Source organism: Marmota flaviventris, chromosome 10, assembly GCF_047511675.1.
Source record: "Marmota flaviventris isolate mMarFla1 chromosome 10, mMarFla1.hap1, whole genome shotgun sequence".
Classification (NCBI taxonomy): Eukaryota; Metazoa; Chordata; class Mammalia; order Rodentia; family Sciuridae; genus Marmota; species Marmota flaviventris.
In genome coordinates, this window is record NC_092507.1 from 14712778 (window position 1) to 14728228 (window position 15451).

General features: G+C 48.8%; 1 long non-coding RNA gene across 1 annotated transcript; it reads right to left on the reverse strand.

Annotated features, from left to right (window-relative positions):
- Nucleotides 1-5893: 5893 nt before the first annotated feature.
- Nucleotides 5894-10845, reverse strand: LOC139707439 (uncharacterized). The gene is made up of 3 exons (XR_011709005.1): nucleotides 10744-10845; nucleotides 9053-9128; nucleotides 5894-6385 (listed from the first exon to the last, which is right to left on the reverse strand). It is a non-coding gene; the product is annotated as an uncharacterized lncRNA (long non-coding RNA).
- Nucleotides 10846-15451: the final 4606 nt, after the last annotated feature.

Genomic DNA, 15451 nt, shown 5'->3' on the forward strand with positions numbered 1-15451 from the left:
TGGAACCGGTTAGCCATTCCCCCACCTATTTACCTTTGTGCCCAGGGATCTGCGTGGGGCTAAAATTGCTAAAGTATTTTGTCCCTAGGCCTAGAATGATGCTTCTTCCTCGGGGCCATCTGCCAACACAGACGTCACAGGCTCCCACAGATACCCTGCATTAATTTGCCATAACAAAGCACGTCAGAGGGAGCGACTTAAACAACAGAAATTTATTATCTCATCACCCAGGAGGGAAAAGCCCAAGATCCAGGCCACATGTCCTCTGAAGGTCCAAGCGGGAGGCATCGGGGCCAGGCTTCTCCAGCCTCTGGAAGCTCCGGGCTATGGCTGTGTGACTTCAGTCTTCACATGGCCTTTTCCCTCTGCAGGTGTCTTTGTGTCCAAATCCCCCCTTTTTCTAAAGACACCAGTCACCCTGGATCAGGGACCCAGCCTAACCCAGTATGAGCTCATCTCAACTAATCACATCTACAATGGCCCCGTTTCTAAACCGGGTCACACCGTCAGGTGCTAGGGGTTAGGACTTGGACATGAATTCAACATTCCAACCCATGATGTACCCTGTGCTTAGCAATGGTGTCCCCCAAATACAGCCCGCCCACTTTTTTTACTTTGTTCTGTTTAGATATGCATGGCAGCAGAGTGTATTTTGACATGTTACACATACATGGAGGACACCTTATTCTAATTAGGACCCCATCCTTGTGGCTGTACATGATGTGGAGCTGCCCTGGTCATGTATTCATAGATAAATAAAGGAAAGTTATGTCTGATTTATTCTGCTGTCTTTCCTATACCATCCCCCTCCCTTCTCTTCATCCCCCTTTGTCTAATCCAATGTGTGGGGAGCCACTCTGAATGATCACACCTTCCGGTCCTGAAGCACGAGGCTCTGACCAATCACATCTCATGGTGACTTAGGCGGTGTCCCAGCTCGGAGAGCAAGGTGGGTCTTCAGGTGTAGGAGTCACCAGCAGGTGTGGAGCTACACTCGCCTATTCCTTTGTAATCCTACCCCTTGCCTCATTTGAATGGCTTCTTGCCAATAAAAGGGTTCAGCACATGCCATCACAAGACCCAAAGAAAAAGGTATTCTCTGTGATTATTTCATGCCAGTCCAGGTCACCTGGAGTGACTTCAAGTATTTAGTCATGGGATGACACCAATGAACTTCTATTCTTCCCTCCCCATTCCTTATTGTGTTAGCATCCACATACAGAGAGATTTTGATCTTGGGGGATTGGCTTATCTCACTTAGCATGATAGTCTGTGTATATATATATATATATATATATACACATTCGTCTGTTGAAGAGCACCTACGGTTGGTTCCATAGCTTGGCTATTGTAAATTGAGCTACTATAAACATGGATGTGGCTGCATTACTGTAGTGTGCTGACTGTAAGTCCTTTGGGTATATATACCGAGGAGTGAAATAGCTGGGTCAAATGGTGGTTCCAATCCAAGTTTTCTGAGGAATCTCCATATTGCTTTCCATAGTGGTTGCACCTATTTGCAGTCCCATCAGCAATGTAAGAGTGAACCTTTCTCCCCACATCCTTGCCAACATTTATTGTTACTTGTATTCTTGATCACTGCCATTCTGATTGGAGTGAGACGTATCTCAGTGTAGTTTTAATTTGCATTTCTCTAATTGCTAGAGATGTTGAATAATGTTTTATATATTTGCTGACCATTTGTATTTCTTCTGTGAAGTGCCTGTTCAGTTCCTTTGCCCATTATTTATTGGGTTATTTGGGGGTTTTTGTGTTAAGTTTTTTTTAGTTCTTTGTATATCCTGGAGAGTAATGCTCTATCTGAGGTGCAGGTGGTAAAAATTTTCTCCCCTTCTATAGACTCTCCTTTCACATTCTTGATTGTTTCCTTTGCTGGGAAGAAGCTTTTAGGCTTGATACCATCCCATTTATTGATTCTTGATTTTACTTCTTAGGCTTTGGGAGTCTTGTTGAGGAAGTTGATTCCTAAGCCAACATGATGGAGAGTTGGGCCTACATTTTCTTCTAGTAGACCAGAATCTTGGTCTAATGCCTAAGTCCTTGATCCACTTTGAGTGGAGTTTTGTGCAGATTGGAGACAGGGGTTCCATTTCATTCTACTACATATGGATTTCCAGTTTTCCCAGTACTGTTTGTTGAAGAGGTTATCTTTTCTCCAATGTATGTCTATGATGCTTTTGTCTAGTATGAGATAACTGTATTTATATGGGTTTGTCTCTATGTCTTCCATTCTGTACCATTGGTCTTCATGTCTGTTTTGGTGCCAACACCATGCTGTTTTTGTTACTCAGTAGTATAATTTAAGGTCTGGTATTGTGATATCTCCTGATTCACTTTTCTCGCTAAGGATTGGTTTGGCTATTCTGGGTCTGTTGTTTTTTTCCACATTAATTTCATGATGGCTTTTTCTATTTCTATGAAGAATGTCATTGGAATTTTAATGGGAATTGCATTAAATCTGCATAGTGCTCTTAATAGTATGGCCATTTTGACAATATTAATTCTGCCTATCCATGAACATGGGAGATCTTGCAATTTTCTAAGGTCTTCTTCATTTTCATTCTTTAGTATTCTGTAGTTTTCACTGTAGAGGTCTTTCACTCCTTTTGTTAGATTGACTCCCAAGTATTTCTTTTTTTGAGGCTATTGTAAATGGGGTAGTTTTCCTAACCCCTCTTTCAGCTGATTCATCATTGGTGTATAGGAACACAATTGATTTATGGGTGTTAATTTTATATCCTGCTACTTTCCTGAATTTGTTAATGAGCTTTGTAAGTTTTCTGGTTGAGTTTTTGGGTCTTCTAAATATAGAATCTTGTTGTTGGCAAATAGGGATAGTTTGAGCTTTTATTATCCTGTTCATATTCCTTTAATTTCTTTCTTTTGCCTAATTGCTCTGGCTAGAGTTTCAAGGACTATGTTGAATAGAAGTGGTGAAAGAGAGCATCCTTGTCTTGTTCCAGTTTGTAGAGGGAATTCTTTCCATTTTTTTTTTTCCATTTAGAATGATGTTGGCCTTGGGTTTGACATACATAGCTTTTACAATGTTGAGGTATGTTCCTACTATCCCTAGTTTTTCCGGTGTTTTGAACATGAATGAATGTTGTATTTTTTTTTTTTTTTAGTTTTTAGTTTTTGGTGGACACAACATCTTTATTTTATTTTTATGTGGTGCTGAGGATCGAACCCAGCACCCCATGCATGCCAGGCAACCGCTCTACCGCTTGAGCCACATCCCCAGCCCCTGAATGTTGTATTTTATCCAATGCTTTTTGTGCATCTTATTGAGAGAATCAAGTGATTCTTGTCTTTAAGTCTATCGATGTTATGAATTATATTTATTGATTTCCATATGTTGAACCAAACTTGCCTCCCTGCAGCCTACTCATTTTTATCTCTAGCTCTTGCCCACAGCCTCTCTTGACCAGATGCCCTTTCCCTTACTTCTGTGTCAAACTTCTATCCATCTGTTAAGGCCCTGCTCACACCACCTACTCGACATTGTCTTCTTTTGACCCTCCACTCAATCACCCCACCTTGTCCTCCTCTTAGACTCCCCTGTGCTCTCTGACATAGTTGGCCTCACACTCGACTCCGCAGTCCATGACAGATCCAGAGCAGCACCAGCTGCAGGATCCAGGGTCTCCCTGCTCACGTGTGGTCCACGGACCAGCAGCAGCCACATTTGCTCTGATAGAAATTCAGAACCTCAGCCCCCAGCCCAGACCTGCTGACACTGAGTAATTCAGTTGAACAAGGTGTTTTGTATGTACACTTAAGCACGAGAAGCATTGATCAACACAGGGAACTTATTTGAGCCTCAGTTCCCTAACCTGTAAAGTTGAGGTAGTAACAGTACCAGCCTCAGAGAGGTGTTAGAGAAATAATTGAGAAAAAAAAAATATATGTTTGGTGCTTAATCCAGTACTTGGAGCAAAATAAATACTAAATAATGGCAGGTGTAATCATTGCCAATATTAACATACTCTCTTAAAGAGCAAAGATTAAATTAAATAAGGTAACGCACAAAACCTCTTAGAATAACCCTGCTAAGCACTCCAAAGGAAGTAGCTGTCGTTGTTGCTAATCTTAACTTCCTGTCCCCACTTTTCCAGCCCACCCCACCTTGGGCCAGCACCCTGCTAAAGCCCTCACCAATGTCTGTTGAGTGGGAGGCAATGGCCAAGTTAACAGGCCCACATGGAGAGGGACCCCCAGGCCTCATCAGTCTAAAGGCACTCAGGGGCGAGTGCCAAGGCCTCCTTCCAGGTCTCTGGCCCAGCACACACATACTCAGTGACTTCCTGTCTTATTCATCTCCTGCCGCACCTGTCACAGAGGGAGAGGGGGGAGCAGGGTGGGGAGAGCAGTCTAGTGCTGGAACCGTCATCCAGGCTGGAGTGTGGCTGTGCAACATAATTCTGGACTATGAGGCCCTGAGCTCCTAAGGGACAGGAAGCGACAAACGTGTCAGGACTATGTCCTATGTGCTGGGAATCCTCTTGGACCCTCTTACAGCCTCGTCTCATTTACTTCCCACAACAACCCACAAGAAGCCATTGCTTTTAGCTTCATTTTCTAGAAGGGGAAACTGAGGCAGGTGAGGATTGAAGAGCCAGTGTGGGATCACGGGGCTGGCTAGTGACAGGGCTGGGATTTCAGCATGGGCCTTTCTGTATTTCTGAGACTGGCAGGAAAAAGAAGGACATGGACGACCCCTAAAACTTATCTCACCACCCAGCTTTGTTCAGAGCGGAGCAAAGACTAGCACCGAGAAGGTCCACACCAGCAAGGACCCCAAAAGCCTTCCAGAGCAGCGTGGAAAGAGGCCAAGACTGAGCCCGGAGGGGCCTTGGAGAGGACCCACAGGGGCTCCGGCAACTCTTCTGCTCCTTCCCATTAACAGTCAGTCAGAGGCCCTGGGGGTTAGCAAGGCCTTGCAAAAGGGGCATGAGGAAAGTGTATTAATAGACACCTCGCTGGGTCTGTGGGCGTCTCACCCTCCCTCGGCCACATGAGCTTCCCTGGGCATTACAGCCCCTTCCAACGGCCACTCCAAACCTTCTTGGAAATCAGGTGGGGAACACATTTCTCTTATCACCTCCATTCTATAGAGATGACAATTGAGGAGTGAAGGGACTTCTCAGAAGCCTCAGAGCCAAGTAATGGAAGAGCCAGGATAGAAACCCAGCCTGCCTGATTCCAAAACGGCTGTTCCTGCTATCACCCCACTGGAGAAAGTCTCAGAGGCAAATGGAACACAGATGGAGGCCACCCTCTCTGTCCCCTGTGACTACAGTCCAGCTTGTTTTTGTGGGGTGAAAGACAAAGTTCTACTTCCTGAGGACAATAGGCACAGCCCTTATGGGATCGGGAGGTGGACAAAGTCCAATCTGAAAGGCCCTAGGCCCTGGGGGAGCTGCCGACACCTACTCACCATCACCTGAGGCAAAATATTCCAGAGATCTCCAACTCAGACCCCAGCGAGGTCCAGACCCAGCGGGCCCTCACTGCCCTTCCTCCCTGCCCAGCTCACCCGCCATGTCCCTCTTCCACAGACCCTCCTCCCTGAGCGCCTGCGCAAGATGCATTGGCTTGGTGATCTCCCTACTGGTTGCCAGGTTTCCTATTGCTTAATTAAATTTTAATCTCCAGTGACTCACTAATAAAATTTGGCCTCATCCTAAAGAATGATGTCCACAAAATTATATCCGCCGTGTGCTTTTTATTCATATTGATATACACAGAAATAAACACACACCTGTTAAAAAGATATTTATTCAAGTACCAGTTAAAAGCATCTAACATTCCACCAGGGATATGTGTACCAAATTCCAGAAAAATTGGACCTAATATACTTAAGGACCCCAGAACCACTTTTGCATGTGAGGTTGTCATGAGTCCACTTGACAAGGAGGCATGTGAGCCTCGGAGATCACCTCCCCCAAGGGCAGACTGCAGTGAGAGTTCCAAGCCAGTGCTCTGCAGGGACTCCCATCAGAGGGGCCAGCATGCTTCACTCTGCCGGAAGCCCTGTTCCCTTGCACATTTGCATTGTCATACACAGGCCAGCAATGGCCTCTGGGGCACCTGGGAGTGGACAATTCGTCTTATGCTCGTATAATCAAGACACTTCAGGAGAGAAAGCCAGGCCAGGCCTCCAAGTTGTCTTAAAGAAGCACATTCTAACTCCTTCTGAGGCAAAGCTTCTTCATGCCCCCGTGGCCAACAGTGCTGGGTCGGATTTCTGCAGCCAAGACCGCCATCAAGGGTCCTCGATGACACAGAGCAGGAGTCCAGCCAGATTCACTTAAAGGAAAAAGTCACTGGAAAGATGTAGAAAGCTTCCAGACCAGAGGAAAAGCTGAAACAAACAAATCAGATCTCAGAAGGAGCCAGAAACCAAGATTCCACACAGCTGGAACTCATGGGCCATCTCAGCCAGGACCCTGCAGGTGAGCCATGCTCCCTCGGTCACTGTCTTTGTGTGACTCCCTTGAGATCTGAGCTCCAGGCACAGGCTCTGGTCTGTGTCCTTCTCCTGGCTGGTGATGGGCAGAACACTGTGATTGACAACCTCACCAATCCTGCCCGTGGCGCAAGAGGGTGTCCACAAAGGAGCATCAGGCTGCGTTATCATCACAAGGAGGGATGAGGCTGGGAGACCAAATCCAGGCACCCGAGGCCACCAGCCTCAGCACCCTCAGTGCACACTGAGGGGTCCATCATCTTCTCAGTCTGGCAACTCTAGGTTCCTATCAGAGCCGCAAGGTGATAGAGGTCCTATCACGGATATTCTCCAATAACTGGCTAGCCTCAAGGGGGTGGGGAAGCCCCCTAGTGTGTCTTGGCCCACCCGTGGTTCTGCCTTCTGACAGTTATCCAGCACCTTGGTGCTGACAGAGGACCGAGGAGAATTCTGAAGGTCCTGCTCACTCTCCTTGAAGCCTCTGCAATGCTCATTTCAGAGATGGGCACGGAGTCCCCCAACCCCGCAGGCCCTCCGGCAAATGCCACTTTGGGCCTCCATCCACCAGGTGATGCAATCTTTCTCCCTGCCCCCTTGAGCCTGGGCTGGCCCTAAGCTGTGCTTTGACTAATAAAATGCAGTGGAAAGAACATCGTGTGACTTCTCTGCTACAACCCAAAGACCTACAGCTTTCATTTGCTCGCTCAGTGCCTGACACTTGAGAAATGCTACATGTTACAGACTGCATTGTGTCCCCGTAAAACTTATGTTGAAACCCTAACCTAATGTGGCAGTATTTGGTGACAGAGCCTCTAAGGAGGAAGGAACTAAGATTAAATGAGATCATCATGGTGGGATCCTATTCCACTGGGACCGTCACCTTCATGAGAAGAAGAAGAGACACCAGGAGAGTGAGCGCACAGAGAAGCAGACATGTGGGGACAGAGAGAAGGAGGCCACTTGGCCATCACCTTGATCTTGGACTTCCAGTCCCCAGAACTGCAAGAAAATTACCTTCTGTTGTTTAAGCCATCCGGACTGTGCTGTACTGTTGTTTCAGCTCAGGCAGACTGACACATTAATCAATCTTAAATTGATGGACTATCTCTTGATTGATGGATTAATCCCTTTGATTGGCAGCCTTTTCCTCCTCACTTTGCACCCTTTTCTTGATGGAATCATCCCAGCACTTAAATGTCACCTATTTGTTAACAACTACAAAATTTATCTTGAATCTATCTCCTTCTCTCCAGCAACACCGCTGTCACCTTAATTCAAGCCAACCTCATCTCTTGCTTAGTGTATGAGTCAGCAATTGCCACGATCATGCTGCAAGACAAACACCCCCCCAATCCCAGTGACTTGCCACAACAAGCATTTGTTTTTCTTGCAAAGAGGTTTGTAGGTCATCTGGGACATTTATTTGGGTTACGGGGCAAGTTCTTTTCTCTAGTTTTCATTGTTCTCTGGGAACCTAGCTCTGGTCCCAGAGGCTAGTTTTGTCATGACAGGTGGCAAATGCATGAGTGTAATCAGACAAATTATGCAAGTGCTTCTCCGGCCTCTGCTTGGGTCACATCCATTGACATGGTATTAGTTAAACCAAGTCCTATAGCTAAGCCTAAAAAACATGGGGTGGAAAAATAATTTCCTCCCATGGAGAGGAGCTGTGGCAAGGATCATGAAGAAGGAAGGAAATGAAGGTGAATAGTACAACCTTCCACACTCAGGCTACTGTGAGGGCCTATTCAATGGGCATCTGGCCCAAAGCCACTGCAAGAACCATCTTTATTTTTTCAAGGCTGGGGATGGAACCCAGGGCCTTGCTGGAGCTCAACAAAACCTCTACCACTGATCTGCTTCCCCCACCCACAGCCATCATTTAAAAGAAAAATTCAATCTAGTCACTTTTCTGCTTAAAACCTCTTGGTGGCCTCCCACTGCCCAGAGGAAAATGTCCAGATTCTTACCGTTGCTGGAGAGGTCCTAGTGTGACCCGGCACCCACATGCCTCCTGTGCCGTCCACCCCTTACTCTCCTCCAGCCGTGCTGCCCCCCTTTTAGATCCCTGAATGCATCAGGAGGCCCCCCCTGCTCTGGGCCTTCACCCTTCTCCTTCCTCCCTCCGGAAGTCCTTCTCCCCCCGCTGCTTCCTTTCTGGACCTGCAGCTGTCTGCTGAGATGTCTTCTCCAGGAAGACCAAACTTGCCTGCCTCTCTGCCACCTGCTACATTGGATCCTCCTCTTACACATTCTCCTCACTTCCTGATGGGAGTTGAGCTGTGTCCCCCACCAAGTCACATAGTGATGTCCTAATGCCCAGGAGCTCAGAATGGGACTGTATTTGGAAACAGGGTCTTATGGAAGTAATTAAGTTAAAATGAGGTCACTAGGGTGAGCCCTAATCCAATATGCCTGGTGTCATTAAAACAAGATTAGGTCACACACACACACACACACACACACACACACTATGCAAAGTCACAGGGAGAAGGTGGCCATCTGCAAGCCATGGAGAGAGGACTCAGAAGAAACCAGTCAGTCAGGTGTGGTGGTACTCACCTGTCATCCAGCTACTCGGGAGGCTGAGACAGCAGGATCACAAATTCAAGGCCAGCCTTAGTAACTTAGTGAGACCCTGTCTCAAAATAAAAGATAAAAATGGCTGGGGATGTGGCTCAGTGGTAAAGCACCCTAGGTTCAGTCCTCAGTACCAAAAACAACAACAACAAAAAAAATAAAAACAAACAAACACAGAAGAAACTAGCCCTACTGAGCCCTTGACGTGGGGTCTCTGGCCTTCAGAATTGTGAGAATAAATTTCTCCTTTTTAAGCCACCCAGCATGTGGCAAACTGGTCCACTTCATTTCCCTCTTGGCCTGGGTCTCGATGCTAAGCCCATGTCCACTGTGTGATCTCATGTGTGTCCCTATGCTTCCCACGAGACTGGGCACTCTGCAGGGTCCACATCTATTTGCCCTCCCATGGTGCCTTGCACATAGTAGGTATTCAAAAATCATTGGAAAAAAATGAGCGAGTGAACAAATGAGGCTCTTCCAAGGGATAAAGAAGGGGGAGGTGGGAGAGCGCAGGCCCACAGCTCCCCAAACAACCCTCCCTGAGCAGAGCTGCTCAACTGTGAGACTCGCAATTTGATTTACTCCCCGGTGACATCATAGCCATCACCATGGCAACACCCAGCGATGCCTGTCTGCCAGACAAAGTCTCCTCCATCAGTAAAGGGCAAATGGATGCCCAGGATGGAAAGGAGCCATTTGTGAGGCTCGAGTGGCAGCCTGCCCCCGCCCTTGCAGCCGGGGCCTGGGGTGCTGCTGCTGGCACCCACATGTGCCCCTCTGGGTGCAGCCAGGACTGTCCTCCTGCCATGGAGATTTCTTCACCTTTGAGTCGGGCCAGTCAGCCAAGAGCATGAGATTAGCCTCCAGGCCTGTGTGACTGGTTTGCCTGCAGAATCTGCCCCTCACCCCTAAAACACCTGAGCACTAAACAGAGCTGTTGTCTGTCTGTCTATCCTGTCTCCCTTCCTGCTGTCTCACCTTCCCTCTTATTCTTTCTCTTATTCTCCTTCCAGCTCCTCTCTCTCTCTCTCTCTCTCTCTCTCTCTCTCTCTCTCTCTCTCCCTCCCTCCCTCCCTCCCTCCCTCCCTCCCTCTCGGGTTCTGTCTTAGGTGTGGAATATTAATTGGGGTCCAGAAGGGATCTGTCACCATGGGAAAAGGAGCTAAGTCTCCATCTTTGCCTTTTGGGAGGAGCTCTTCGGTGTGACTCTGGAGCAGGGGCTGCTAGTATCATGAACAACACCTCAGATGCATTTCTGGAAGTGAAAAAGTTCCAAGTGACAGCTGGATACAGTTGAGATGCCACTAGTGCCCCTCCAAGTATGTTGGAGTCAGATGTACTGAGGGTCAAACTAAAAATCCATTCCCTACGTAAATGGATCCCAGACTCCAAACTTCTAGACACCATCTTCACATAAGCTTCTGTTGCCTCCCCTGGGACCTCTTGGATCCCCACAAGAAAAGGAAGCAGAAATTTACAAGATGTCACAATTTTACATGATGCTGATCTTCACACAGGGCTGCCCAACCGTAAAACAGCACAGCACGTGACAGTCCATACAGCCCTGCAATCACACCAGCCCCGGACTCCCACCCTCCCACTGTCACTTCCGGTGTCATCTCCCTTTTGAGCCTCAGTTTTTTCATCTGTAAAAGGGGAATATTATCACCTACATTCCAGGGCCGGGGTGGGGAGTGGATCCATTGCATATCAGGAAACTGGTCCGCAGGAGGCACAGAATAAACGCCAGCTGTTCCAGTAGTTTCTGTAGGAAGGCAGAGCTTGCCTTTCAGCCACCCCACTGACAGATATGTCAACAGGAAGAGCGAGATGCTGAGAGATGCCTCCTGAGAGATGCTGGCAGAAGAGCTGTGACAATCTGCCTCTAGAAAAATCTCAGCAAGCTGCCTGGCCCAGGGGAGCTCCAACCATGACGATGTGCCCAGAGCCTGCAAGATGTTTCCTAATTGTTGCTGCTCATGAGGGACAAGCAACAGCTGAGCTAATTCTTTTTCCCATCAATTTGCAACATCTGCCCCAGCCCTTACTGGCAGTGGAAAAATAAGGACTTTCTGGGCATGCCTTCAGCCTGTCAACCTTTGACAAGTTACCGGGCCCTTCCAGAAATCAGACTTTTCGACTGATATCTACACAGGCATCAACAGCTTTGGGGAACAGAAAGCAGCACTGGCCTGTGGACTTTTTGTTCTCTTGCCCCAGCACATCGTGAGAATTGGCACACAGTGGGTCCTAATTAATGTTATTGGATGGATATATAGATGGATGGTGGATGGGTAGAAGGATGGGTAGATGGGTGATTGGTTGGATGGATGGATGGATGAATAGCTGGCTGGATGGATGGATAGATTAGTGGTTGGCTGGCTGGCTGGATGGATGGATGGATGGATGGGGAGTGGGTATATGAATTAATGGATGATGGATGAATGGATGGATGGATAGATATAATGAACTGAAGTGAAAGTTGCCTCCTTCCTGACAGGGAATCCAGAAACATGTGAAGACTCTGGGCTGGGAGGGCAGTGGGGTCCAAACTCTGGGAGAATCTGTGAGGATCACAAAGTGATTGGTCCCTTAATGACCTTGAGATTTCAGTTAAGTTATTGTGTGCATGTGTATAGGGTGTATTTCACAGAAGTAAGTAAGGACTGATGGATTGGGGCCAGCCTGGCCCAGCCTTGCTCCTTATAGAAAGTTTGGACTTTGGTTTCCTCTCCACAGCAAGGGCAGAGCTAAGGCACCCACCTTATAGGGTCTTGTAACATTTTTGAGAAATTACCACCTAAGAAGTTTGCGTAGAGGGGCTGGGGATGTGGCTCAAGCGGTAGCGCGCTCGCCTGGCATGCGTGCGGCCCGGGTTCGATCCTCAGCACCACATACAAACAAAGATGTTGTGTCCGCCGAAAACTAAAAAATAAATATTAAAAAATTCTCTCTCTCTCTCTCTCTCTAAAAAAAAAAAAAAAGTTTGCATAGAGACTGACAGGCTCCCATGTTCCATAAAAAGGGTCATGAGATTTATAACATATAAGCACTCAGTATTAATGTCATTGTCGCGGCGGAGAGACCTCTAAAAGGAGCAGATGCCAAGGAAGCAGAAAATTTGTCTTTATTTTGTTCCACTTTTCCTTCCTTTCCCAGGTGCAAGGAACCCCTGGAGGGCAAAAGACACCCCCATCCTAGCCTCAATGAAGGAGAGGCAGAGGCCATATAGGGAGCATGGTAGAGACCCCAACTCTGCCCCCAAACTGCTGCATGACCTTGAGCAAGTCACGTTCCTTCTCCGAGCCTCAGTTTCCCCAGCTGTAAAATGTAAATGACAACATTTTCTTTCCTTGCCAGCCGTTACTAGGATAACATGGTTTTCTGAGTTTTCAAGAACCTGGCCTGGGTAGATGCTCCCTCCTATTCTCTCCCTGGCCTAAGGGGCAGCAAGGAAATAAACAGAACACACAGATGTAGTCAGTGGGGGCGGGGCAGCCAGGGAGGCCTCTCCTAGCCTGTTCTTGCAGCTAAGCAGAGCACTGCAGGCAGAGGGCAGCCCCTGGGAATCAAAGCCACACTGTGTTCCGGGAGCTGGAGGGAGACGGAAATGGAAGGGATGTGACTACAACCAGAGTCCCACACTCCGTGCAGAGGAAAGGAAGCTAGAACGGTTTGTAACCCCCGAGGATTGATGAGAGTGGAGTTTTGAATGGGAATTCTGCCAGCCACCTGGGGACAGAGGACAGGTGGGAAATGGCAGAGGCCAGGAGGCCAGTTAGGGGCCGGTTAGAGCCATGTGAGAGAGGCCAGGGGGACTGAGTGGGCAGCAGCCCTGGGCAAGGCAGGTGGGCGATGGATGGAAAACATGTTTTAAAATTCTTACCCAGCACGTCTCCCACCACCTCAGTCTCCCCATAGCCACTCCATCCAAGTCTTCCCCAGCTGCCACATGGTCATTTCAAAACAGACCTAGTTGAACATCTTTCAACATTTTCCCTAGTTGAAAGCTTTCTGGTGGCTTCCAATGGCCCTTGAGATAAAAGCCAGATTCCTCACATGGACGGCAGGCTCCACAGGGTCTGAGTCCCAACCTGCCCCATGCTGTTCCTTGCTCCTGCTGCTCTGGCTACACCAACAGTCCATGCATCCCCACCACAGAGTCTCTGCACATGTCCCCTCTACCAGGAAGCAGCCCCTTGTCCTCCTTCTCTGTTACTATCCACTCATTCAGATGTCACCTTGAGGAGACTGGCTGGTCTCCTGGGTTAGGTCAAACTCTCTCTTGTGACAGGTGAGCACCATGTAGCTCTCTGAATGTTCATCAAAGCTGTGATTTTTTGGGTGTGTGTGGGGGGGGGGGGCGGGTACCGGGGATTGAACTCAGCCACACCCCCAGCCCTATTTTGTATTTTATTTAGAGACAGGGTCTCATTGAGTTGCTTAGCGCCTCACTTTTTGCTTTGGCTGGCTTTGAATCCACAATCCTCCCATCTCAGCCTCCTGGGCTGCTGGGATTACAGCCGTGTGCCACTGCACCTGGCACAGCTGTGATTTTGACGTTAATCCGTGGCTCCCTCCTCTGCTGAAGTGGAAGCTCCGGGAGGGGCAGCCCTGCATGTCTGGCTCTTTTTCCCAGGGCTGGGAGCATGGTGTGCTCGGGAAGCACCACGTGAATGAACCAGTGAAGCCCTGAGCGTGCGCCCAAGCAGGACCTGGTATGAGGCACGGGGGAGACACTCAGACAGGGACTCTCAGGAGCAGAGGGACAGCCCTCAGGAGAAAGATGTCCTTCTGAACCCTTATACCCCATCCCTGTGGATGCCTCTCTGGTGTCCACAGCATCAGAGCCTCCTGGGGACCAGATCCCCTCAGCAACATTGCCACCAGCCAGGCATGACCCGATGATCCTCTGGACCAGGCGGCAGATGCCATGGCAACAGCCCAGCTCCTCACAGGCCCTGGGCGGCTCTCAGGGTGCCAAACTAAACTTCTCCATTCTCTGGGGACTGGACCCAGGGTTCAAGTTCAGAGCAACAAAAGCCACTGAGGGAGAAAATCCACCTTCGAATTACTGGGAATACAATCAATTACCTCTGAGAGTCCAGGGGGCCACAGATCAATTAGCTTGACATGAAAGCCTGTCCACATGTCCACAGAGACTGTCCCAACAGGGCCTGAAGCTCCTCACTGGGGAACAGGGAGTCACACATTAGCGCAGGCCATGGAAGGCTCCCAGGCAGGCGGGAGAGAAGGAGCAGGGTGCTGTGAAGATAGGCAGGTGTCCTGGGGTCGAGCTGGACTTTGACATCTATGTCTCTCCACTTCTCTGCATCCAGGGCCCTCACTTACAAAATGGGGGTCAAAATCAAGACTTACTTGCAGGGCCATCACTAGGGACATCTCCTACCCAGCTGACCACCCATGAGAGCAGCACTGAAAAGATGTGCTGCGGGACCTTCCACATGGACACTTCAGTGGGATCAGCAGCCTTTGGAGAGTGATCTGTCAGCATCTTGGTGCTTTTAGAAGACCAGCAACCAAAAGTTGCTACTTGGGGTGTTGGAAAATGTGACTCTCCTGGCCTCGGAGAGGAAGGCTATCTGAAAAGAACTAAACCTCTTAGGCTTGGCACGTGGGGACGGAGGAGGAGGATTTCCATGTTGACTCTGTGGGTGGGGGAGGGGCAGCCTGTCCCTCAGGTGCTGTGCTGAGCCCTTGACCTGTCTGCTCTGGCTATTGCATGATCCCCCGTGAGGCAGGCATCACCAGCCCCAATTTACAGAGGAAAAGGTGAGGTCCAGAGAGTTCAGGCAACTTGCCCAAGGTGCATCAGGTCACAAGTTCAAACCTTCTCACCAACGCATCTGATAAGGCTCATTCACAGCCACCAACCTGCGTGCCATAGGAGGGACCACAGCAAGCCAATAAGTCCTAGTCTTTCCCTTAACCTCTTCCCAACTCAGAAATGCTTCTCGATGAGGAGAAGCATGGCATGGGAAACGGTGCTGCCCAGGCCCTCAGCTCCTCACCGACATGGGGGGCTCCCTCCAATGCCACAACAGGGGTTAGAACAGAGTAAACAGGCACTCCAGGGAACATCTGTGGCATCCAGGAGGAAGGAGGTGAAGGGACATGCCTTGGCTCCAAACTCTATCTCCTCCTTTTTGACTGTGAAAAAGTACACTTAGCCTAGGCCAGAAACTCCCCCAGCAGCCAGTTTAAGGGCATGATTCTGTCGTCCAAGGGCCATTGTGACAGCCCACTCTGTTCACACCTGTCCCCCACACCTGAGCCCCAGTGCTTTGTGAAGGCCTCCGTCAGATTCCTAGACTGAGCCTGACTCCCTGTTCGAGGGTGCAAGATGGGCAGGAAGGCAGA